Here is a 25,372-nt window from a genome sequence, read left to right on the forward strand (position 1 = left end):
TGAGATATTCTGTTGTGGCATATTTCTGAATTTATTGTTGGCATGCATTTGGTTTCATACTTATACGTAATATGATTTTCTGAAAACTATACATGTTTTACAACAAGAGGTTAGTATGTTCAGAAAATAAATGGATTTTATAAACCTTTATTTTTATGCCCACTCACCCTTCTGTTTTTCGCCCCTCCAGGTTCAGTAGTTGTGCTTACATATAAATGAGGACTCCGGCAAATCTCAGTAGACAGTTATCTTCAATGGTATAACCATCACCTTATTCACTGTACTGTTCTTATACTATAACGTCATGTATGAAATAGGTTTATTCCTGCTCACCAGCGCACTCTTGTATTTAGGCACTTTTAGGTTTAAATTTATTTACATTTTCCACATCACTACACTTTATGGCTTCATCACCTTCTAGATGTCGGCCAACATAACTCAATTCGAAGTCCTAGTGGATGTTTCGAGTCGGGGTGTGTCACTCAACCATTTTTTTTTTTTTTTGGCTTTGATTTACACTACCAATTTAAGTATTCAAAATTGCTTATGGGTTTTGATTAAATAAAACAAAAAAAAAAAATGATAATTGCCTATGGGTGCATTCTAGATTATTAAAAAAGGGGATTTTATTTTATTTTTATAAAATGAGTACATTTATATAATAAAATTTGGCTACATTATATATATATATATATATATATATAAATTGTTACATTTACATAAAAATGTGGGTAAATTTTATATAGAAAACAATGGGTACATTTTATATTAAAAAAAAAAACAATGATACATTTTAGATTAAAAAAGAAATATATTTTACATTAAAAAATGGTACTTACAAAAAAAATAAGGATACATTTTACATATAACAAAGTGGTAAATTTGTAAAAAAAAAAAAATGGGTATGTTATAAATAAATTATGGGTACAAATAAAAGGTTAAAAAAATTATGAGTACAAATAAAAGTTTTAAAAATAAGGGACAAAAATAATAATAATATATGGGTACAAATTAAAATTTAAAAGAAAATTGGTACAATTTAAAAAAGGGTTGCTAATTAAAAATGGGTACAAACTAGAAATAGAAATATATGATAAAAAGTTTAGCCATAAATATAATATACCTACTAAAACGTTTCTAACACTAAATGAATATATTTGAAAATAAAACTTAATTATCTTGACATGTAAATATTTTGTTTTTGAATAATTAATGGCGTTTATTAAAACCGAACGACCTTGATCAAAGTTTGAAAATGAATAAGGTTTTAATCAATAGAGTAAAAAAAATAAAGATGAGAATATAATTTCTCCTTTTGATGATAACATCTGTGAGTGGAGGCCTTTAAAGAATTTACTGCTCTTTTACCACTCGCAAAAGTATGGATAAAAACACTTAAAATACTTGCAAGAGTACAAGATAATCGTTGTATGGCAACTCTAGTAAGGTCGTTCTCCACATGGATTGAATGAATAATTTATGTAAAACCCAAATCTTAATTAATTATTTGAAAATAAAGTTTGGAAAAATGGTGATTTTATGACCTAAAATATTAAAAACAATTAAATAAAGAGAACTTTAACGAAAAGTTCATAGTACTGTTCACTTTAACGAAAAACCACATTTTTATACTAAAAAGTCAATTCTGGTACTATTCACTTTACCCTTTATTTTGTCTTTATCGTTAAAACTCAAAGTTTTTAAGTCATTTTCATTAGTTTTCCTTTAAATAAATAGGCAAAGTAAATAAAACAAAAGAAAATAGTCTAAAAATCTATTTAAGCTCCGTCGTCACCTTAACAATTCTATTTAGTTTTTCCAATAAATGAATTACCCATGCATATTTTGAAGGTTAGGTTTTCCTAATATATATCGTACTTGGAACCTCTAACATAGAACGTATCTCTAACATACAACCCGTCTATGACGTCCAGATAGAATGTGAGCATGCATTACTCATTAAGTTTTGTGAAAACCTTTTGAAAAACCATACAACCCTTAAACATGTCATCCGTCCTAAGAAGTTACACATATTAACCACAAGAAGCCGTAGTCAATTTCAGGGAAAACCCTCTGCCAAAATTACATCAAATGACTTTTCTAGATATCCTAATGGTGGCCAATCATCAAGACAATTAGATATTTTCAAACACGATGATTAATAATTCAACACCTACATACATAATAACATAAGTAAATTGAAAATAAGCTACATATTCTTACTAAGGCTTATGGCCTCGCCCTAGCAAACGAAATTAGTTACAAACAATCATAAAACAAAATATTATTAAGGACATGGATAGAAAACACCTTGAAAATAAACTTGAATTGTCAAAAGCTCCAAAGCAGTGCGCTCTCTAAAGTAATGCGTTCTCTCTCCCTAATCTATAATGGCTAAATAGCCTTACTTATACTAATACAAAATAAAATCCTACCTAGAAAAGGTCTTCTAAAAACTAGGAAACATAATAGAATAAGATAACTAGGAAATAAAAGGTTTTCTATTTAAACAGGAATTCGGACTGCAAAGAAAATCCATCTTTTGACCAACCAAATTAACTCCAATTTTAGTCCCAAAAAAGGTCTCCTTTTAAAGTTTGAGACGTCCCTAACAAATCATCAGAAGGAATCTTTCTCAAAATATGTCATCTTGACCTTCAAAATACCTAAAATGTCCATAAATGTCAATCTGGAAAAGCTGCATGCTGGGTCTTTGTTTCATTGCCACGGTCAAATGGTTTGGTAGAAAAATTTGAAATTTTGATACAATCATCTTGGAACACTCACGAAGATCCTTTAATTAGAATCACTCTAAAATTCATCCGTTTGATTACTTTTTGCTTAAGAGGAAGTTGAACGTTCTACATTGAAAATACATAACAAAGTATCAAAGTTCTACCAAAATAACCAGTAAATTATAACTAAGATTAGGGTAGAATATAAAATATAACATCCACTCATCATATATCTTACCAAAAAAACTTGTGGAATTCTTTCTATTCACATTAAGGCTATGCCTGCTGATGGTTCCTTTGCAATTACACTTGAGGAGGTTAAAGATTTGAAAACAGTAGGGATGCTGGTAAGATAGCTGGAATAACCAAAGCCTTTTATTTCTCAATTATCTCTACGAGTCTCGAGGGAATATTGGAAAAGCTTCAATCAGTTATGCCCGCTTGGAAATATCTTCTTGGAGTTCCTGTCTCTCTTTTATCATAAATATTTTTTTCTGGAACAAGCCCTTCTAACCAATGTTTCTAAGTTGTGGCCTAATACTTTTATTCGTGGAAGATACAAGACTTGCTTGTAGCTCAGCTATCAAAGTGCTTAATTGATTGCCACTTTATTTTCCCTTTATGCCTTGTGCTATTTTGGCTTTATTAGATACAATCATCTCATAGAGTTAGACAATTAGTCAACTTCCAACAACTGTCGAATAATTTTGTTTTTTTTTTTTGGGGAAACTAGAATAATATTAACCAGGGCAAAAGCCTAAAAGTACATGAAAGTCACGAATGACCAACAAACACTAACAATGAGAAAGCAAGAAGGACAAAGAAATACAAGACGTCGCCAGGCTTCAGCAGAACGTCGAACCCACGCTTTCCTAGCCACTAGCAACCACCTAGAGGGGGCAGGGTAGCCCATCCTTGTTAAGAATTCTCACTGGCGAGGATAGGGGTCAAGCAACCCATATGGAATTGCACATCCCAACTACTAAATGCGACACCACAAAATCCACTGCAGCGTTTTCTAATCTTGGAACCCAACACTAGGTGCACTCTTGAAAGGATCTCCCTAACTCCAAAGCACGGCTTAGAATAGGGAGAATTCCCAAGGAATGCACTCCATCCCAGCCACCAACGAAGATATGACTAGTTTGGAATCTAATTCTACGTAAATCCGATTGAAATTCCTTAGACGAGTAAGAGCACATCCTTCTTTTATTGCCAAAGCCTTAGCCATAAGCACACTAGTGGCCGCCACTTCCTATCTGCACACCCAAACACACCGAGCCTGAGCATCACGAATGACCACTCCCACAAAACCCCGATCCTCACCCTGCATCTAGCTAGCATCAACATTCACCTTAACCCCATCATAAGGAGGAGGAGACCAATAGGGGCGACGATTCAACACATCAGTACGAGGGGAAGGGGCAATGTGGTGCACAAGTCGCTGTCGAGAAACACTCAAATTCATTTCTAATAGCAGCAAGAGTGATAGTAAGTGATGGCAAATGGTGACCAAAGACTGCCTTGCACCTGGATTTCCAAATATGCCAACAAGAAAATGCAACAAAGGAAAGAGCCCTCGACCTTTCTTGCTTGCTCCCAAAATCAGCACTCCTAAACCGAATAAGCCAAGCAATAAAAGTCGCGATCAACTCGAATACTAAGGGACCCCCAAACTAAATAGATTATACCTAAGGGCAGAGGAAGAGAGGGTGCTCCACTGACTCATCATGATCTTCACAAATGGGCAAGAGAGAGAAGGCGTGCAATGCCTTCGAAAAAGATTTTGATGAGTTGCAACTGCCCCTCGCACCCTTCACCAGAGGAAATTCCTCACATTGGGAGTCGCCACATCACCCCAAATAATCTTCCAAACTTGCAAGTCTGTGCCCAAGTTAGCTGCCCGCTGCGAACGTAACCCTAATATCCACCGATAGCTCGACTTCACAATATAATTTCCTTGCATGTCCGCCCTTCATATAAGATGATCCAAGCCCGCTGAGTCCCCAAAATGAGAATTAACAATCGTTGAGGTATCACTTTCTGAAAGGCAATTAGAGATCGGAGACAAGTTCCAGGACCCTTTGTCCTGATGAATTATCGTATTAACACTTTGCTCCAAGTGCACATAACTATCATCGATAGGGATAGGATGACTAGGTGGTAAGTTCGGGATCCAAACATCCCTCCACAAACGAACTGACTTGCCATTAAGGACTTACCAATGAGCATCCTTGAGAATAATGTCTCTGCCATCCAAGAGGCTCGACAAGATCTAAGAGAAACAACCCCCTTGCTTAGCCTCAAAGAACGAGGAGTGAAGGAAATAACGATCCTTAAGGAAACGACCACAAAGAGACTGAGGCTCTTGGATGAGCTGCTAACTCTGTTTGGCAAGCAGGGCGAGTTTGAAGTCTCCCAAGGTCTGAAATCCCATGCTACCTTCACTCTTTGGCAAACCCATATCTTGCCAATTTACCCAATGGATGCCTTGTGCCTTATGCAAGTTAGCCCATCAGAACTTTACTACAACCTCGTCAATATCATTGCACAGCCGAGCCTGAAGGTGGAACACATTCATTGGGTAAGTGGGCATGGCTTGATCAACAACCTTTTTCAACATTTCCTTCCTTGCTTGCTTTAAAAAAAATATTCTTCCATCCTTGAACCTTAGATAACACCCTATCCTTAATATAGGACAGAGCATTCGTCTTAGTTTTGCCCCACACTGCTGGTATTCCAAGGTAGGTTCCAGGGTCTTCCACTCATGACATATTCAAGACTGAGCATAAATTTTCATGAACTTCCCTTGGAGTATTCGTGCTAAAGTACACTACCGACTTCTGCAAGCTAACCTCTTGACCTGAAGCAAGGCAATAGGTCTTCAAGAAACGATTCGTGTTCTCACAATTCTCTTTCGTGAGTAGTAGAAAAATCAATGTATCATCCGCAAAGAGAAAATGAGATAGTTCTTGTGGTTCTATCAGAGATTTGTTTAGTTCTTGTGGATAATTTGTTACCTCAACTATTTATTTGAAGACTGATCTGATTCATTTGAAAACTACTCGGTTCTTCTATCAAGCCAAGATGTTTCAATGTCATTTTTTAAGTTGTAACTTGTCAGTTGGCTTTTTAAGTTGTTTTCACTCGGCATAATCGCATCAGCACAGAATTGGGCTCACGTGTGCCACTCAGGCAGGAGATGGAAAATTTCATTGGAGGCCAACTTGAAGGCTAAAATTGCCACACTGTGCAAACAGTAGGGTGATCTAATGTTGTGATACTTGGGCACCAAAGTGAAACAAACCTCACAGTATAGGGAGGTAATGTAATTAGGTTTGACATGTAAGCAAACACCAATAGTGTCTAAATGGAATCGAATAATGGTTTTAATCAACTAAGCAAGTACATGGACAAAGGCATTGTTGATTGGAACTACATGCTCTATTTATGTTAAAAACTATTTGTCTTTGAATGAATCATGTCACTGTAGGACACGAGCTAGGCCTGCTAGATTAAAGTGTCTATGAACTAAAAATTAGTGTAGCTATTTTATCTAACATGGGGAAGAGGGCTGGCGGTAGGGAGAGATGTATTTGTATAATTGTGTAGAGGAATATGTGTGTTATTCCCCATACATAGTGCCTTTATTTATAGTAATAAGAGAGAAGAAATCCTTCGTTCCCAAGGAATATACAAGTCCATATAGGTGAGAACAACTAAAATCAAATCTAATCTAGGATTTATATAATCACATTTAAACTAGAAGTTTACAACACTCCCCCTTGAGTGTGTAAATACTCAAGTAGACTCGGTCAGCACCTTTCCTTTTGAGATTTTGAGAAGAGTTGCTCTTTGGAGGAAACAGCTCTCAGAGATCTTTTTTCCTTTTGGAAGATACAGAAGCGAAACAATCAACCTATTGATATTGGAAGACCCAAAAGATTCTTAATTTGTGTATTGATAAGACCATTCACTATTTCTTGAAGCTCGATCTCTCCCCCGGATGAACCATATAGCCAAGAGAAACCGTGAACCAGAATAAGTCGACTTGTCAGCACTGATTCTGGGAACACGCTATTCTCAATAAGGTAGGAACTTGCGTAAGGAAGTAAGTCTCACAAAAAACCTATGGTTATGGCAAAAACCCGAGTATGGACAAAATCCATAGTCTTAGGAAAAATATGTGAGTAAGGCAAAGTGAAATGAAACGTTTATAGGATGACATCAGGGATATGATCAACCTAAGGTGGGTACCTCGTTAAAACCTAGTTAGGTAGCAAAAACCCAATGGGAAAAATGCTCCTACTCGTAGGGAAAATGGTACATCAAGATCAAGCAAGTATACTTTAAGATACACCCCCTGAGTTTGACACAATTCCAAAGAGAACTAGCAATGTTACAACTCAAAAAGTTTACGCATACCAATTATTTGAACAAGCTTTTGAAACGTAGCCTTCGGTAGTGATTTGGTGAAGAGGTCAGCCATTTTGTCTTGTGAATAGATTTGCGTGGCTTCAAGCTTCTGATGCTTTTGTTGTTGATGTGAGAAGAAAAACTTCGGCGCAATATGTTTGGTGTTGTCTTCTTTGATGTAATTCTGCTTGAGCTGTTCGATGCATGTTGCATTGTCTTCATAGGTTGTCGTTGGGACATCCACAACAGGGTAAAGATTGTAGGAGCTTCGAATATGGTCCACAACTACTCTCAACTAAAAGCATTCTCAAGTTGCTTCATTTAAGGTGAGAATTTCAGCATGGTTAGATGAAGTGGCAGCTAAGGTCTGTTTAGTTGACCTCTAAGAGATTATAATGCCTCAAACTGTAAAGACATAACTCGTTTGAGAACGCGCCATGTTGGGATCAGATAAGTATCCTGCGTCGACATAACCAACAAGGCGAAAATGGACTCGAGATAAGAGGGTGTGACAGCACTCGAAAATCCATAGGGATAGAACAAGCCCAAATCCATAGTACCTTTAAGGTAGCGGAAGATGTCTTTAACACTAGTCCAGTGTCAGCGTGTTCGTGCATTAGTGTATCTTACCAAAAAATTAACAGTGAAGGAGATGTCGGGTTTAGTGCATTGAGCTAAGTACAATAAAGTACCTATCACTCTTAGATAAGGAACTTCAGGCTCCAAAATCTCTTTATCATCTTCTTTCGGATGGAAGGGATCTCATTTTGCATCTAACGATCAAAAGACCATAGGAGTACTCGAAGGCTTCGCTTTACTCTCGTTAAAGTGGCGCAACACCTTCTAAGTGTAGTTCGCTTGATGTACTAAGATTCCATCTGAACGGTGTTCTATCTTGAGACTGAGACATTATCGAGTATTTTCTAGATTTTTCATCTAAAATTCTGACCTCAGGTGCGTAACAGTTCTTACGAACTCTTCAAGAGTTCTAATAGGGTTCATGTCATTGACATATTCTGCAACTATCGTAAAACCGAAATGTGACTTCTTAATAAACACACAAAGACATAGTTCGTTGTTCACATATCCCTGACTAGTCAAATACTCACTCAGACGGTTATGCCACATTCTTCATGATTGCTTCAAACCTTAGAGTGAACGCCTCAACCGAATTGAGATCATGTTCTAGGGTTTGGAAATATTTGATCCAGTCAATGTAAGTCATTCGGGAACTTTAATATAAATTTTTGTATCAAGATCCCTATAGAAATACGCAGTTACTACTTCCATCAGCTGCATACTTAGTTTTTGGGAAACTACTAAACTGATAAGATAGCGAAAAGTAATCACATCCATAATGGCTGAATTGGTTTCTTCATAGTTAATCCCAGGGCGTTGTGAGAAGCTTTGCGCAACAAGACGACCTTTGTAACGCATAATTTTGTTCTTCTCATTACACTTCCAAACGAAAATCTGCATGTAGCCAACGAGCTTCACATGTGGAAGACTATGAGCTATAGGTCCAAACACCTTATGCTTTGCAAGCGAATCAAGTTCAACTTGGATTGCTTATTTCTAGTTTGACCGATCGGTTCTACATCGACATTCATCAATGGAACGGGGTTCAATGTCTAATGTGAGATGCATTGTCAATGATCATCTCATTTCTACACCACACATGATCTAAGCTAGCATAATAGACTGAAATCTCATGATTATCGGGAGGTGGATTCGTCTCTTCAAGGATGCTTCTGTAATCTAGAATGTCATCATGAGTTGGATAGAATGAGTAAGTGACAATTGGATTCACGGTAGGCTCTTCAGGTGCCTGTGCCATGGGTTTCCTCTTCCGGGGGTGCGAATCTTTTGAACCAAAAGGTCCGCCACGCTTATGTGTAGAGGCAGATGATTGGTTAGCCGCTAATATACATGGATCACCAAAATTGGCATCCCTGGCCTCCAGGAGGGAAGTTCATTGTACATTTGGTACAACCATCCTTCCAAGCACATTCACAACTGGAATATATGATCTTGTCATTCGCAGTAAATCGATGAAAGCATCTGGCATGCTCTGAGCTATGCTCTAAAGATTTAATATGCATTGCACTTTAGTTTCAGACTGAGGGGTACGGGGATCTAAATGAGACAAAGTGGGAGTTGTTCATGATAATTCGTGTAGTTCTTCAAGAATGTTGATGTTTTTATCTATCCTTAACGACGGGAATACTGTCTATTAGAATTGACATTCCGTGAAACGAACGATAAACAGATCATTTGTTAAAGGTTCTAAGTAACGAATGATCAAAGGAGAATCATATCCAACATAGATTCCATTGACCTTGATGGGGTGGATTCTGGCCGCCCCTACCACACCTCTTTTGGCGTTTTAGGGGTTGGTTCGTGTTATAGTGTGCTTTAGGCATAGCAGTCACCCCATAGGATGAGCTTGATGATTTTTCATCAACAGCTGATTTTGATTTAGACAATATATGGTTAGTGCAATGGAGAAAAATATCAATCCATTCACATATAAGTAGAACATTTAGGTTCTAATATCCATGTATTGGTTAAAATTCGCATGAAAAACTTCGAGTTTTCATGGGTGGTGTTTTTTAGGAAAACATCAAGTTTTCAAACAAGGCATGTTTATAGAAACTTTAGGTTTCGAAATAATTTTGAACTTCAGGTTCATATGTTCCTGTAGACAAACGTGAATATATATACAGAAAAGGAATTGTTATTAGCACTCCAAAAATCTCATTCTATACTCCTCACAAGTGTATTTTTCTTTCTAATTATAGAAAGTTTGGAGTGCCAAATGAGATTTTTAGAGTGCTAATAACAATTCCCATACAGAAATATGCAACAAGAAAATATGCAAATAAAACTTCAGGTTTGTAATTATAACTGAATTAATTATTTGGACTTCGGGCCAAATTTAAAGTGTGGGTGAAAAAGAATATAAAACCCATTGGGCCTAAAATTATTAGGCAATTAAAATCTGGGCCAAAAAACTTGGACCAAAGCCCATGGGTGGGCTGAGTAAATTTGAGTCGTGCAGCCCAGGCCCAAAATTAGGCTGGATAGGCTCGAGCCTAGCATGTAGGCTGGCCTAACATCACAATAATGGGTTGCAAGCGTAAGCCCAAAAACAAAGGCATATGAAGGTTCTGATCCTATGTGATGCATACATGGATACACTAGCGCATGGGCTAGGATCCGGTGCGACGTGGATGTGGGGGAACACCAAGAACCAGCTTAGACTGGTGTTACGTGAGCTGGGAGTCTAACAAAAGCCCAATTAGCTTGTTGGATATGGGTTGTGGCAGCAAAAACAAGCAGCAAGCCCAAAAAGGTGTTGTGCGATGTAGGCCCGAAAGTCTAAGGCCTACTAAGGCTCGGGTCCAGAAACTCAGGATAACCCAACGACGCTGGGTGTTGAATTCAAACTGTAAAAATTTCGAGGTCACTTCAAGCGACTTTCCTCGGGTGATCATGGGACGATAATACATGATAGGAGCATATTTATGCGACTTAATTAGCTTGTTTCCTTGCATTTACTTAATTAGTTCTTAGTTATTCTAGTATTTTAAGCTATTTTTGTGTGTTTGTAGGTCTATAGGCCTTATGAAGCAATAAGGTGCATTTTGGAGACTTTTGGAGCACAATTGGGCTTGGAATGGATAGCATATGCTTGGAGCAAAAAGAATGGACGAAATTGAAGACTTGAAGATGTTAGGATTCCTAATCAAAGAAGGATTCCTACTCAAATGAGGATTCTTACTTGAAGTAGGAAAGTTAAGCCAAGGTTTCCTATTTGGGTTTGACCTTTCCTAATCCTAAATGTCCCTATGTTCCAGCAATATTGAAGGTCTTCTATGCATTCTAGGACACAAACCAAAGGTTCCTTGCACCATTCTAGCCTTTGCCACACCACTTTTCCCTTTCCCCTTCCATTCTCCTTCCTTGCCGCACAAGGGAGACCTTCCTTTTCCTATTTTCTACACCAAATCACATTCCCTTTTTAATTTAAGACCTTTCCTCTGTCCCTTGGCCTTTGCCGCACCCTATATTCCCTTTCCTTTTAATTTCTGACTTTGACTTAGTCTTTTTCCTAGTGGTTTTAGAATAAAAATCCTTTGACATTAATAAAACTTTATTTCCTTTTCTCATTTAATTTCTACTGCACCTTTACCTTATTTCCCTAGGGTTTTAGATACTTGGCTATTTTAATAAACCTTGGCCGCACCTTTTGGAGATCCATCACGCCATACACCACCCTCTACCACAAATTCACACCACACAATCCACCATACCTCAAGAGGCTAAAATTCAAAAAGTCCCCATTGTGCGTAGCAAGGAAGGAAGGAGGAGCCACCTGGAGTGTTTCTAGGTGTATTCTATCTTTGTTTTTAATGTTTAAGTTTAATTATCTTTGTTTTACGAACATAAGGAGCTAAACTTGTTTTAGCTAGAGGAGACTTTGAAACCATGATTATATTTGCAATATGAATTGATTATTTTCTGTTGTGATTTCATAAATCGTGAATATAATTTACTTAACTGTTTGATTAAGAACTTATTCTTATGTGTTGATTAAGAGGGCCCGCTTAGTTTGCATGCATGAATTTGATGCTAAAATATAAGGGAGTTTCACCTAATCGTTATATTCACAAGTAGTGGAAGTCACTAGTCATGATCGTGTTAAGTAAATTCTTGGCAGGGGTATCATGTTTTTCATAGTTACGAATGCCTTGTCAATGCTTATGATTTTCACAAAGCTTAATGATCTTTGATTGTATCTCTATTATGCTATTCATGTAGGTACCGTTTGGTACGTGGGACGGGACGGAACAGAATGGGACAAGGCGTTCTGTCCCACGTTTGGTGTGCCTAAAACGGGTGGAACGAGCTATTCCACGGGACGAGTTTTGGGTGAATTTTCGTTCCACCTCACCCCTTGGAAGGACTCGTTCCACATCCGTGGAACACAAAATTATAACCTCTTCGTCTCCTTCTTCTTCCACCTTGTTTCTATCCGAGGGCATCTTTGCTCCTGCTCCGTTCTGTTCCGTCCTGTCCCGTCCCGTCCTGTCCTCTCCCGTCCCATCCCGTTCCGTTCCGTCCCGTCCTGTCTGCATACCAAACGATACCGTAAGGAACTATTGAAGAATAATTTGGTTGCCGATGCGTATTCCATCCAATTAAATGACTTAAGGAAAATCTGAGGGTTAATTAGTGCTGTTCACGGTTAATCTGGGGTGTTGAGGTTCATGGTTTATTGGAAAAGCAACTGGAAATCAATTTGTATGCAAAAATGTCATGTGTGGATAAGGATCCTCTAGCTAGCTTATCATCCATAGTTTTCCCTAATTTCGTCCAAAGTTGTTTAAGTCTTTAAATCTGTTTGTTTTTACTTTAATTTCGTCCAAATCAATCTCCCCTTTAATTAAGTGTGTTAGATTAGTTAGAAACGTGTTCAAGTCTGTCCAATTTAGTGTTTTGATCTTAATAGTCTAAAATTCGTCCAAATAACTTCTTAGAGTATGTTTCGAGTCAATTTAACTTAGTTTGTGTGTTTTGAGTTTATTTAGCTTGTTTTCAGTTGTTAAAGTCTAGTTTTCTATTTTTGAGTCTAGTTTAGTATTTTAGAGTTTAATTTGAGTAGATTAGCATCCCTTCTAATCCCCAGCCTAAAACGATCCTTACTTACACATACTACAATCATAGGGTTTTAATTTGAGTGTTAGAATATTTCACACCAAATTTTGGCGCTATTGCGGGGATTTGTAAAATTGCTAATCCCTCTGTTTGTTTGTTTATTTTTTTCTTTTGAAATTTGATTTAGTTTTAGTTCTTTGATTTCAGGTACTAGAGAAGCAAGACATGGCAATTGCTAATCTTCAAGCTCAAATAGCAAATCTTAATTCTCAGTTGTCACAGTATGCCAAAAGGTCCACAATGCAAAGTGTCCCTACATTTGGTGTTTCTTATAGGCAAGAATATCAAGCAAATCAATGTCCACAAAGAGGTTGGAAGAATGTCAATACCTGGGATTATCAAGATCATAATCAATTAGGGAACTATTTGTTTTCCAACATATACAATTCAGATTGGAGTGATCATTCAAACTCTATGTGGTGGGAATCTCAACAAGTTCAACACGAAGGGTATTGGCAGCCATATAACGAGTTCTATTCAAGACCTATGCAGCCATCATAACCTCATATACAATATGCCCAACCAAACTCAGGTTCGTTAATAGATTGTGCTCAAATTCTTGATCAATTAATTTCTTTAGATCAGGGCTCACAAAATCAAACCAATAAGGCTCAACAAGGAGAATATTGGCAGCCATATAAGGAGTTCTATACAATGCCTATGCAGCCACCACAGTCTGCCCTGCAACAATTCCAACCGAATTTAGGTTCGTCAATAGATTGTGCTAAAATTCTTGATGTACTAATTTCTTTGACGCATGAATTACAAAATCAAGCCCAAGTGATGAACGAATTGAAGAATCAAATAGGAGAGATCGCAGAATTCATGGGGCAAATGCAAGAACAAAGTGAATTATCCGACTCAACTATTGAAATTGCTGAAGCTATCACCTTGGAAAGTGGCATGGAGGTTGGAGATGAACCCAAGACGTCCAAACCAAGCCAAAACATGGATGAACAGTTGCTACTCGATGAAGAGGAGGATAACAAGGCCATGGCAAAAGAAGAACAACCCTTGCCGCAACCCCATATGCCCTCTATATCGTCCACTACAACCAAGGTAAGCCTAAATTCAATTCTTCCTAACCCCATTCCACCAAATGTCCCTATTCCATGCAGGTTCATGCAATCCAAGGAAGAAGAAGGTGAGAAAGGCATCTTTGAAACCTTTCCAAAGAATCAAGAGCAAGAAGTGGTTGGGGAATGTCTAGAATTCATCAAAGAGGGTATACTTGAGACAACAATTCCCAAAGAAGTTGGATTTTATGACATGGGACAAGTCATAACTCTCAAAACACCAAATCTAGCTGAATTTTCTAGTCCTACAACTTTCAAATGGGTGTTTATTCTAGAGTTCATGTCGGAGCACACAGAATTTAAACCATTACCGGATCATTTCAAGTATCACCTCCCATTCAAAGATCACCTCCATGCCGTGGGCACTAAGGGAGCTAAAAAGGAAGTATCGTTCGGCTAGAAGATGTTAAAGCAAGCGCTTATTGGGAGGCAACCCACGCGAATAAAGAAGACCTAGGAATCTCCAACACTCCACAACTAGATTTGCGTTCCTAAACCTTACTCTTTATTGCTTTTACTTTGCCATGATTGTCATGCTTGCTAGTTGTGTTATTTGTGTGTTTGTTTGTAAGTCTATGCTTAAAACATTGAGGACAATGTTTGGTTTAAGTGTGGGGGAGGGGGGTAAACAAGCTGTTTTTGCATAATTTTCGTGGGATTTTATCACCTATCACTTCTAATGTTGTTATTCACTGTTTTTAAGTGTTTTTAGTGTATTTTGAAGTGTTTTTATGTGTCTTAAACAGAAAATCTGAAATTTTGAAAAAGAAATCGAAAAAAGTGTTTAAAAAAACCAAAAAGAGTCGTTTTTGTTTTTATGTTTGTTTATGTCTTAGGATACCTTCCAACACAATGATGAGGATTTGGTTTTTAGTTGCATGACTGTTAAAGAAAGTTACAAACATGGATGAAAGTTTGATATACTCTTTGGTTTATACTTGGTTATAGTTATAGTTTACGAATTCACATGTAATCACAAAGGAAAAATCAGTTTTTGTAACATGCTTGAAGGAAGAAACTCAAACTAACGCTACATCCCTGAGAGACTTGAGCCTAAAACGTTCTTTGGAGAGTTATTAATTTGTGATGTTTTTGTTTCCTAAAGTCGTTGCATGAGTGCTTGGTTGCTACTTAGAAGGCGTTTTATCACTTAATTCCAAATACTATAACTCATATTCGTTTCATTCAAAGCATAACATTGATTTGCATAACACATAACAAGATGAAGTTGTTTAGTGAACCAAAGCCAAAAAGCCAACCCATTCACATGTTTTGTAGGTTTAAACCCTGTTAAGCCATTGTTTAGCCTATGTTCTTTGTTAACCCACATTACCCCAACCTAGCCTAGATTAGGACTTTCCATACCCTTGTTCTTGAAGCATAGTAAAGCATAACTTAGAGGGAATTCCTTTTGATTATGCAAAAAACCAAGTGTGGGGGAAGGGTTTTCAAAGTTTGTGTGTCTGTAAAAAATTCGTGGAAAAAGAAAAAAAGAAAAGAAAAGAAATAAGTTGTGAAAAGAATGAAAAAGTGTTGAAAAATAAGTGAGAATAAACTCACATGTGTTGGTTGTTGAAGAAAGGGTCCAAAAGTTTGAATTTGACCCTAAGTGTTGCATGAATCTTCCTTTGTGTTTAAAAGTTGATTTTTGCATTCCAAAGTGAATTCTAAGTGTCAATTTCATTACTTTGCTTACTATTGCTTTAAGAATGTTTGTTTATCCTTACCCTTCTTTGTTAGCCAATACCCTTAGCCCCGTTACAACCATCAACTTCTATCTTGAGTGTTGTGTATTTCAATATGTGGAGTTTGGAATTGGTATGAGCATATGGTATCCCTGGTTCTCGCATCTAAGCAGTGGCATTCCGTTCGTGAGATCATATATATACATGCATTAATAATTCCAGAAAAGTGCTTTCTTTGTTGTATGAAAATAAGAGAGCACCTAGTAAGGAATTGAGTGAATTCTCTAAGGCATGTTACTACATTCAAAACCATGTTTTAAATTGATTAAATGCGAGTTAGTAAGTGGTGATTGTGATTAAGTACATGCTTGAGGGTAAGGATGATTAAAATCTATGAGAGTAGTGATTTTTAACATGTCATGAGCATTGGAAATCGCTGAGGCAAATGTTGGAAGGTCTAGTTGTGTTTTGTTTCTTTTGATTGTTTCGTTTTGCTCGAGGACTCGCAAAAGCTAAGTGTGGGGGAATTTGATAGGAGCACATTTATGCGACTTAATTAGCTTGTTTCCTTGCATTTACTCAATTAGTTCTTAGTTATTCTAATATTTTAAGCTATTTTCATGTGTTTGTAAGTCCATAGGCCTTATGAAGCAATAAGGTGCATTTTGGAGCCTTTTGGAGCAAAATTGGGCTTGGAATGGATAGCATATGCTTGGAGCAAAAGGAATGGACAAAATTGAAGACTTGAAGATGTTAGGATTCCTAATCAAAGAAGGATTCCTAATCAAAGAAGGATTCCTACTCAAATGAGGATTCTTACTTGAAGTAGGAAAGTCAAGCCAATGTTTCCTATTTTGGTTTAACCTTTCCTAATCCTAAATGTCCTTATGTTCCAGCAACATTGAAGGTCTCCTATGCATTCTAGGACACAAGCCAAATGTTCCTTGCACTATTCTAGCCCTTGCCTCACCACCTTTCCCTTTCCCCTTCCATTCTCCTTCCTTGCCTCATAAGGGAGACCTTCATTTTCCTATTTTCTGCACCAAATCACATTCCCTTTTTAATGTAAGACCTTTCCTCTTTCCCTTTGCCTTTGCCGCACCCTATATTCCTTTTCCTTTTAATTTCTGACTTTGACTTAGTCTTTTTCCTAATGGTTTTAGAATAAAAATCCTTTGACATTAATAAAACTTTATTTCCTTTTCTCATTTAATTTCTGCTGCACCTTTACCTTATTTCCCTAGGGTTTTAGATACTTGGCTATTTTAATAAACCTTGGCCACACCCTTTGGAGATCCATCACGCCATACACCACCCTCTACCACAAATTCACACCACACCATCCACCACACCTCAAGAGCCTAAAATTTAGAAAATCCCCATTGTGCGTAGCAAGGAAGGAAGGAGGAGCCACCTGGAGTGTTTCTAGGTGCATTCTATCTTTGTTTTTAATGTTTAAGTTTAATTATCTTTGTTTTGCGAACATGAGGAGCTAAACTTGTTTTAGCTAGAGGAGACTTTGAAACCATGATTATATTTGCAATATGAATTGATTACTTTCAGTTGTGATTTCATAAATCGTGAATATAATTTACTTAACTGTTTGATTAAGAACTTACTCTTGTGTGTTGATTAAGAGGGCCCACTTAGTTTGCATGCATGAATTTGATGCTTAAATATAAGGGAGTTTCACCTAATCGTTATGAACTTATATTTACAAGTAATTGAAGTCACTAGTCATGATCATGTTAAGTAAATTCTTGGCAGGGTATCATGCTGTTCATAGTTACGAATGCCTTGTCAATGCTTATGATTTTCACAAAGCTTAATGATCTTTGATTGTATCTCTATTATGTTGTTCATGTAGGGAACTATTGAAGAATAATTTGGTTGCCGATGCGTATTCCATCTAATTCAATGACTTAAGGAAAATCTGAGGGTTAATTAGTGCTGTTCACAGTTAATCTGGGATGTTGAGGTTCATGGTTTATTGGAAAAGCAACTGGAAATAAATTTGTATGCAAGTGTGTCATGTATGGAGAAGGACCCTCTAGCTAGCTTATCACCCATAGTTTTCCCTAATTTCATCCAAAGTTGTTTAAGTCTTTAAATCTGTTTGTTTTTACTTTAATTTCGTCCAAATCAATCTCCCCTTTAATTAAGTGTGTTAGATTAGTTAGAAACGTGTTCAAATCTGTCCAATTTAGTGTTTTGAGTCTTAATAGTCTAAAATTCGTCCAAATAACTTCTTAGAGTCTGTTTCGAGTCAATTTAACTTAGTTTGTGTGTTTTGAGTCTGTTTAGCTTGTTTTGAGTTGTTAAAGTCTAGTTTAGTGTTTTAGAGTTTAATTTGAGTAGATTAGCATCCCTTCTAATCCCCGGCTTAGAACGATCCCTACTTACACATACTACAATCATAGGATTTTAATTTGAGTGTTAGAATATTTCACATCAATACACGAGTGTTCAATTGGGAACCCTAGGTTTGGATGGAAACCTAAGTTTCGATGTCGGGAGGTCTGAGAAACCTTTAAGGATTCAAGGAATCCGTCGAAAAAATTCATCAATTTACATCGGTTTTTTCGAGAAAATTCGTCAAAAAAATTCACCGACAATGGTTTTGTCCTAAGCATGACTGCAGGTCGTGATTTCCCAGGGAAAACGACGGTAAGGCCGTGGCCGACTACGAGTGGTGCTGGGTCGTGGGTTCGATGCCAAAAATGGTGTCATCCTAGATGGAGCATGGGTTTGGCTCCAATGCATTACAACCCAGAGAGGCTCGATTAAGCTCTGGTGTGCATCTGAGGTCATGGGTTCGAAAATCCCTAACAATTTTGAATTTTTTTTTTTTTTCAGATTATAAAATTCAACTGCATTCATATTCAATTCAAATAATTTAATGCATGGACATATATTTGATGCAATTCATGGCAATATCAAATTCACATAATTCAACAATTTTGAATATAATGGATACACAATTTATGTAGGATGTAGGATCTAAAATTTGAAAACTGTAGAGTTGGGTCAAGCATTATGGTGAATGTTCATGCTATCAGGGTTGCAAAAATATTGAGATAAAAATAGTTGTTTTGGAAGAACCTGATTGCGTGATGATACAGATGAACTGGTTTGATGCAGAAAGCTTCCACATCTGATTCTTAGGCGCAGCGGTAGGAGCGTGCTTATAATGTGTTGTGGCCTATTTTACCTGACAAAGGGAAGGGGGCCGGCAGAAAGATAGAAGAAAGAAATGGGTATGTAGAATTGTGTAGAGGAATGTGTGTGTTATTCCCCCTACATAGTACCTTTATTTATAGTAATAAGAGAGAGAAGAAATCCTTCATCCCCAAGGAATACAAGTCCATATAGGAAGGAATACCTAGAATCAAATCTAATCTAGAATTTACACATTCACACTTAAACTAGAAGTTTACAACAAAAATAAGGGAATCTAAAGGGTTTTTATCACAAATGATCCTTGAAATTGATTAAACTCATCATTTTGGTCCCTTACTTTCAAAATCAATCAATTTCATCCTTGACATTCACTACCCCACATCAATTAAGTCATTCCATTAAGATTTCATTAACTATTTTGTTAGTTTGTATGAGGGACCCACAAATCCAATGAAATGGTGGCACGTGGATAACACAAAATAAGGGTTTTTATCGCAAATAGTCTCTGACATTGATCCAACTCCTCATTTTGGTCCCTGAGTTTCAAAAATCGATAAATTTGGTCCCTGACTTTCACTACCGCACATCAATTTAGTCCTTTTGTTAAATTTCATCAATATTTTTCATTTGTGAGCTGGTGTGGTCTCACTAATCCAATCATATGGCTCCACGTGGATGAACTATAAGAATTTTTTTTTTTTTTTTTTTTTTTTTTTTTTTCAAAGAGTGAACTAGTGGACGTGTATTCCGAGCTGACATTTTTCTCGCATCCTGCAACCCCAATTGGAAAAGAATTCAATCTAAATTCGATAAAATTAAATCCAAATTCAATTCAAATTTGATAGGATTATAACCAACAAAAGAGAATGAGAAGTGAGTTTAGGAGGCCAAGTACTTTAGTGGTGTCATGGTGCATTTCTTTTCCTTTTAAGCATACCCTGATGAAGACGATGATGACTTTTTTTCTTTTAGTTTTGGTTTTTAGTTTCTTATTTTACTTTTAGTTTTAAATCTTTAAAAAAAAAAAAATTCTTAAAGTTAATCCATAAGGCACCATATGATTGGATTAGTGTGACAAAAAATATTGACGAAATGTTAACGGAAGGACTAAATTGACGTGGGCTTTTTAGCCAAAATTGTTCCTGAGATTGTCCACTATCAATCATTTTGGTCATTTGGTGAAAAGTTATGTTAAATAAGGATCCAAATGACAAAATTACCCTCAATATAATAAACAATAGGCCAAAATGATTTGACAAAAATTGAGGATATTGTTGTTATTTTATTCTTATTTTATTGAGATTTTTCATGAAATGATCAAAATGATTGATTGTGGACAAACTCAGGGACCAATTACATCGATTTCAAATCTCAATGACCAAAGTGAGGAGTTATGCAAATCTCATGAACCATTTTGGCTAACATGGCAATTGATGTGTGGCAATGAAAGTCAGGGACCAAATTATCAATTTTTGAAACTCAGGGGACCAAAATGAGGAAGTGGATCAAAGACTATTCGCATTAAAAACTCTTATTTTGTGTAATCCACATGTCACCATTTCATTGGATTTGGGTCTCACACAAACTAACAGAATAGTTGACGGAATCTTAACAAAAAGACCAAATTGATGTGCGGTAGTGCATGTCAAGGACAACATTGATTGATTTTGAAAGTGAGGAACCAAAATGATGAGTTCGATCAATCTCAGAGACCATTTGTGATAAAAACCCGAAACTAGAAATGAGTTTGATTTAAGTATTGCGCCTTTTTTTTTTTTTCGGTGATGCATCTGTATCTTTTGCTCTAATTTTGAAAACTTGAGTCTTCTTAATCAGTGTGATACAGTTGCTTTTGACTATTTTTACACAGGTAGTGAAGAAGGTAGTTAAATTACTCAAGAGGGCTTGTTATCTGGTTGACAATTGTGGTCTTTTTTTCGTGGTCATCATCTGTTCTCTCAGTATTGGGCGAAAGACATTTCAGAGATGAAAAAAGTTTGTTCTTGTTGCAGTTGGGTGTGGTATGACAGGTTATTACTGAAATTGTTGCTTCTTTGTTTAACATTCTATACTCCCAGTAAAATCTCTTGTTCATGTCATTGCATAATATTTGTTAATTATTAACCTCACAGCAGGTATTCCAAAGGATAAATGTAAGTAGTATTGTATTGTTTACCCCCTGCTGGTTGCGGTGTTCTTGGTTTCAAGGTTGTCAACGACCGTGTGGTACTGCAGAGTTTGCTCTCAAAGCTGCACCTTATGAATGCACCTCCAGCGGCCATCTTTTGCTTGGTATAATCTCTCTCTATTCAAATTTGTTCATATACTATACAATATTAGTCTTCACTGTTTTGTCTATACCAAAAAGCAAAAACTAATGAAAACATGCTATGATGTTTTTCAGAGCCTAAAAATGATTTCAAGTTTTATTACATGGCCAATTTCTGCTGCCTTGGAAGCAGACTCTGTGAAGATGCTTCAGCCTAAATAATCTCACCTATGTTTAACTAGTATTCCAGAGGAAGACCTGCACGAGAATTCTTTGATATCAAATCTTCTACGTTGGCTCATTGCTTCTGTAATTCTTGGGAAGCTTGATTGGAAATCCAATGATCTGGACCCTGAGGTTTCAAAGAGGTAAATTTAAAAAGTCTTCAGACTTTAATTGAGCTTATTGAAAGTGCATGCAGAGGAAAGAGCAAAAGCAGATACGGTTGCAAGGAGATTTTAGCTTCCGCAATTTTGTACCTCCAACAGCTTGCTAGTGTTTGATTCTGAGGAGAATGAAAATGGTTGCTCTCTCCTTCTGCAGAAATCACAGAGGAATATATCTTTTCATTTAATGCTACTCTCTTCTTGCACAAAACGTGCAAAGAGGAATAATATAGTTAACAAAGCTGAGCTGGACCAATACATCTAGAAATTGATCACAACCACTCATCTAGCAAGTAGCTAGGATCACTCAAGACCTTACATATTTAGACCTACACTTGGTAATTCTAAACACAAGTGGATACACAATTAAACACAAGGTTATTCACTAATACTAATCAGCTCATTGCTTATAATTCAACACTCCCCTTTAAGATTTGAGCTAATTTTACTCCAAGCAAATCTCTGAGGTGGTTGAATCGATCTTTAGCCAATGGTTTTGTGAAGATATCTGCCAATTACTCATTCATAGGACAGTAAATTAGGTCTATAATTCCTTCTTGCAAAGCATCTTTGATAAAGTGATACCTTCGATCAATGTGCTTAGTCTTTTGATGGAACACATGATTCTTTGTGATAGCTATTGCAGATGTGTTGTCACACTGCAATGGAGTTACTTCAGTTTGAAGTTCTCCAAAATCCTCCAGTACAAATCTAAGCCAGATTGCTTGTGCAGTTGCCTCTGAAGCACAGATGTATTCTGCCTCAGTAGATGAAAGTGCTACACAATTTTGTTTAACTGAAGCCCAAGAGAAAATCCCACTGCCAAAAGAAAAGGCATACCGTGAAGTGCTTTTGCTATCATCCACTTATCTTCCCCAATCACTCTCACAAAAGCCAATTAACATAGCTTTTATGCCCTTCACATATTCTAGACCATAGTCTAATGTTCCCTTAATGTACCTGAGAACTCTCTTGGCAGTTCCGTAGTGTTTCATTGTAGGACAATGCATAAACCTTGCAAGCAAGCTTGCTACATACATCACATCAGGTCTTGTAGTAAGATATAGCAAACTCCCCACAATCTTTCTATAATGTTCTTCATTTGCTGGACCACTTCCATCATTTTTGCTCAATTTTTCAGTTGCTACCAGTGTTGTGGTCACATATTTGCATTCATTTAGACCAAATTTATTCAACAAAGAAAATGCATACTTCTATTGATGAATAAAAATGTTGGAGTTAGTTTGAATGACTCACATTCCGAGAAAATGGTGAAGTAGACCCAAATCAGTCATTCATATTTCAACATCGTGTTCTTCTTGAATTCTCTCAACATTTCGATGCTACTACCTGTATAGACAATATTATCTACATAGAAAGAAACGATTATGATATCTTTTTCTCCCCTTAACTTGATATACAGTGTTGGTTCACTAAGACTCTTTTGGAAACCACACTATGAGAAATATGTATCAATTTCCCCATACTAGGCTCTAGGTGCCTGTTTCAGTCCATAGAGAGCTTTATGAAGCCTATACACTTTGTCTTCCTTGCCTTGCACTATAAACCCTTCTGGTTGATCTACATATACCTCTTCCTGCAGTACTCTATTTAAGAAGGCGGATTTAACATCAAGCTGATACAACTTCCAACTCTTTTTGGACAGCTAATGCAATGAGAGTTTTGATAGTGTCCAGTCTAGCCACTGGAGCATAAGTTTCATTATAGTCCAAACTAAGTTTCTGAGCATAACCTTTGGCAACTAACCTTGCCTTATTCTTTAAGACTGTGTCATCCAGATTCAATTTGGTTTTATAAACCCACTTAACCCCGATAACAGGCTGCATTGTTGGTTTATCCATTAATTCCCATGGGTCATTCTTTTCAATAATGGTCAACTCATCCTGCATTGCTTTTAACCATGATTCATCTTGAGCTGCATCTGCATATCTTTCTGGTTCCATAACACACATATTGCATTGAGCAAGAATATCATGAAAATTCCTCCATTTCAGTGGTGTATGATCATAAGCCTGAGTACTCCTTTCAACTTTTCTTATACTCTTTGAAGATTCACCTGAAAGTGATTGAGTACTGATGTAGCTAGAATCAGTTGACCAAATATTTTCCTCGTGTGGAGATACAGACACATGTGAGGATGGAGGAGTTTCACTTCTACTAGTTTCAACCATTTGCATAGATTGTTGAGGATTTTCTTTCCAATTCCATGAAGCTTCTTCATCGAAAATAACATCTCTTGATAGAATAAGTTTCTTGGAGATTGGATCAAGAACTCTATATCCCTTTTCACAGGTTTCATAGCCAACAAACACACCTTTGGTGCTTTTTGCATCTAGTTTTTGTCTCAGCTCAATAGGCACATGTACATAGCACAAAGAACCAAAAATCTTGAGATGTGCTATACCTGGTTTTCTACCAATATAAGCCTCAAAGGGAGTTATATTTCCAAGTGCCTTTGTAGGACACCTATTTAGAATATACACAGCAGTGTGCATAGCTTCAGCCCAAAGAAAGTATGGCATACCTCTGTCATGAAGCATAGTTTTTGCCATTTCAACCAAAGTTCGGTTTTTCCTTTCCACTACTCCATTCTGTTGAAGAGTATAAGCCATGGTAAGTTGCCTTTAAATTCCTTCAGTTTCACATAACTTAGAGAACTCAAATGATAAGAATTCTCCACCTCTGTCACTCCTTAGACATTTAACTTTGAAACCACTCTGCAGCTCCACCATTGACTTCAACTTTCCAAAACAATTGAATCAATTAGATTTGTATCTGAGAAAATACACCCAAATCATCCTTGTACAGTCATCAATAAGCAGCATAAAGTATTTGTTTCCAGCCAAGGATGCATTCTGCATAGGACCACACAAATCTCATGAATAAGTTCCAGGGGACAATTTGCTCTCCAAGCTTGTTCTTTTGGGAACCAATCTCTGTGTTGTTTTCCAAATTGACACCCTTCACATACTTCTTTGGTTTCTTCTAGATATGGAAGACGATGCACCGTATCTTTTTCTCTAAGTTGCTGAAGTCCCTTGAAATTCAAGTGACCTAGTCTTCTGTGCCAAGTTCGAGTAGAGTGATCTATGCTAGCTTTCAGAACCAACTGATTGTTTCTCAACACAGAAAGAAGGTAGCATCTATTTTCTTTCATCTTAACTTTGATGATTAGGTTGTCCATTAAAGGTCCATCAAACACACTACACATGGCCCCTTCAAACAATAGATAGTATCCATGCTCATCCATTTGTCCAACACTCAGTAAGTTTTCTTTCAACCCTGGCAAATGCATGACTTCTCTAATGTACTTCTTGCCTTTATTGGTGTCTATTGCCAATGATCTCATTCCAATAACATTCACCAACACACCAGTAGGCATTTGCACTTTTCCAGCAACATTTGTTCTTATATCAACAAGGAGACCAGCATTCCCTGTCATGTGGTTACTACAACCACTGTCAATGTACCAATTGCCATTGACATTTGTCTCTTAGATTGCACTATTAGCATAGAACAAATTCCCTGTCACTTGCACCTGAGTTGCAGAATTTTCCTTTTGCACAATCTTTCCTACAATGCATTCTCTGGCCCAATGACCAAATCTATCACAGTTATAACATTTTGGTTTCCCCTTATGCCTGCACTCTCCAAAATGAAACTTAGAACACACTATGCACTGGGGTTTTCCACCTGCTTGACCCATAGATTGTGATGAGTTCAGACTTTGTGCATATGTGTCAAATGGTTTTTGTTGAAACTTTGGCTTTGAATCCTATTTCTTACCCCTTGAATTCCAACTTTTCTGAGCCTGATAACCACTAGACTGTGAATTGTTCTTATTTTGTCCATTACTACCCACAGATAAGGAGGCAAAGGCCTT

The 25,372-nt window shown here is 36.9% G+C and overlaps 1 pseudogene; it reads left to right on the top strand.

The window, feature by feature from the left end:
- The first annotated feature begins 13,037 nt into the window (after positions 1-13,037).
- LOC148693153 (uncharacterized) lies at positions 13,038-21,585 on the top strand (annotated as a pseudogene).
- The last annotated feature ends 3,787 nt before the right edge of the window (positions 21,586-25,372 follow it).

The sequence above is a fragment of the Pyrus communis genome, chromosome 11 (assembly GCF_041283825.1).
Source record: "Pyrus communis isolate YQ-2024b chromosome 11, ASM4128382v1, whole genome shotgun sequence".
In the NCBI taxonomy this organism is placed as follows: Eukaryota; Viridiplantae; Streptophyta; class Magnoliopsida; order Rosales; family Rosaceae; genus Pyrus; species Pyrus communis.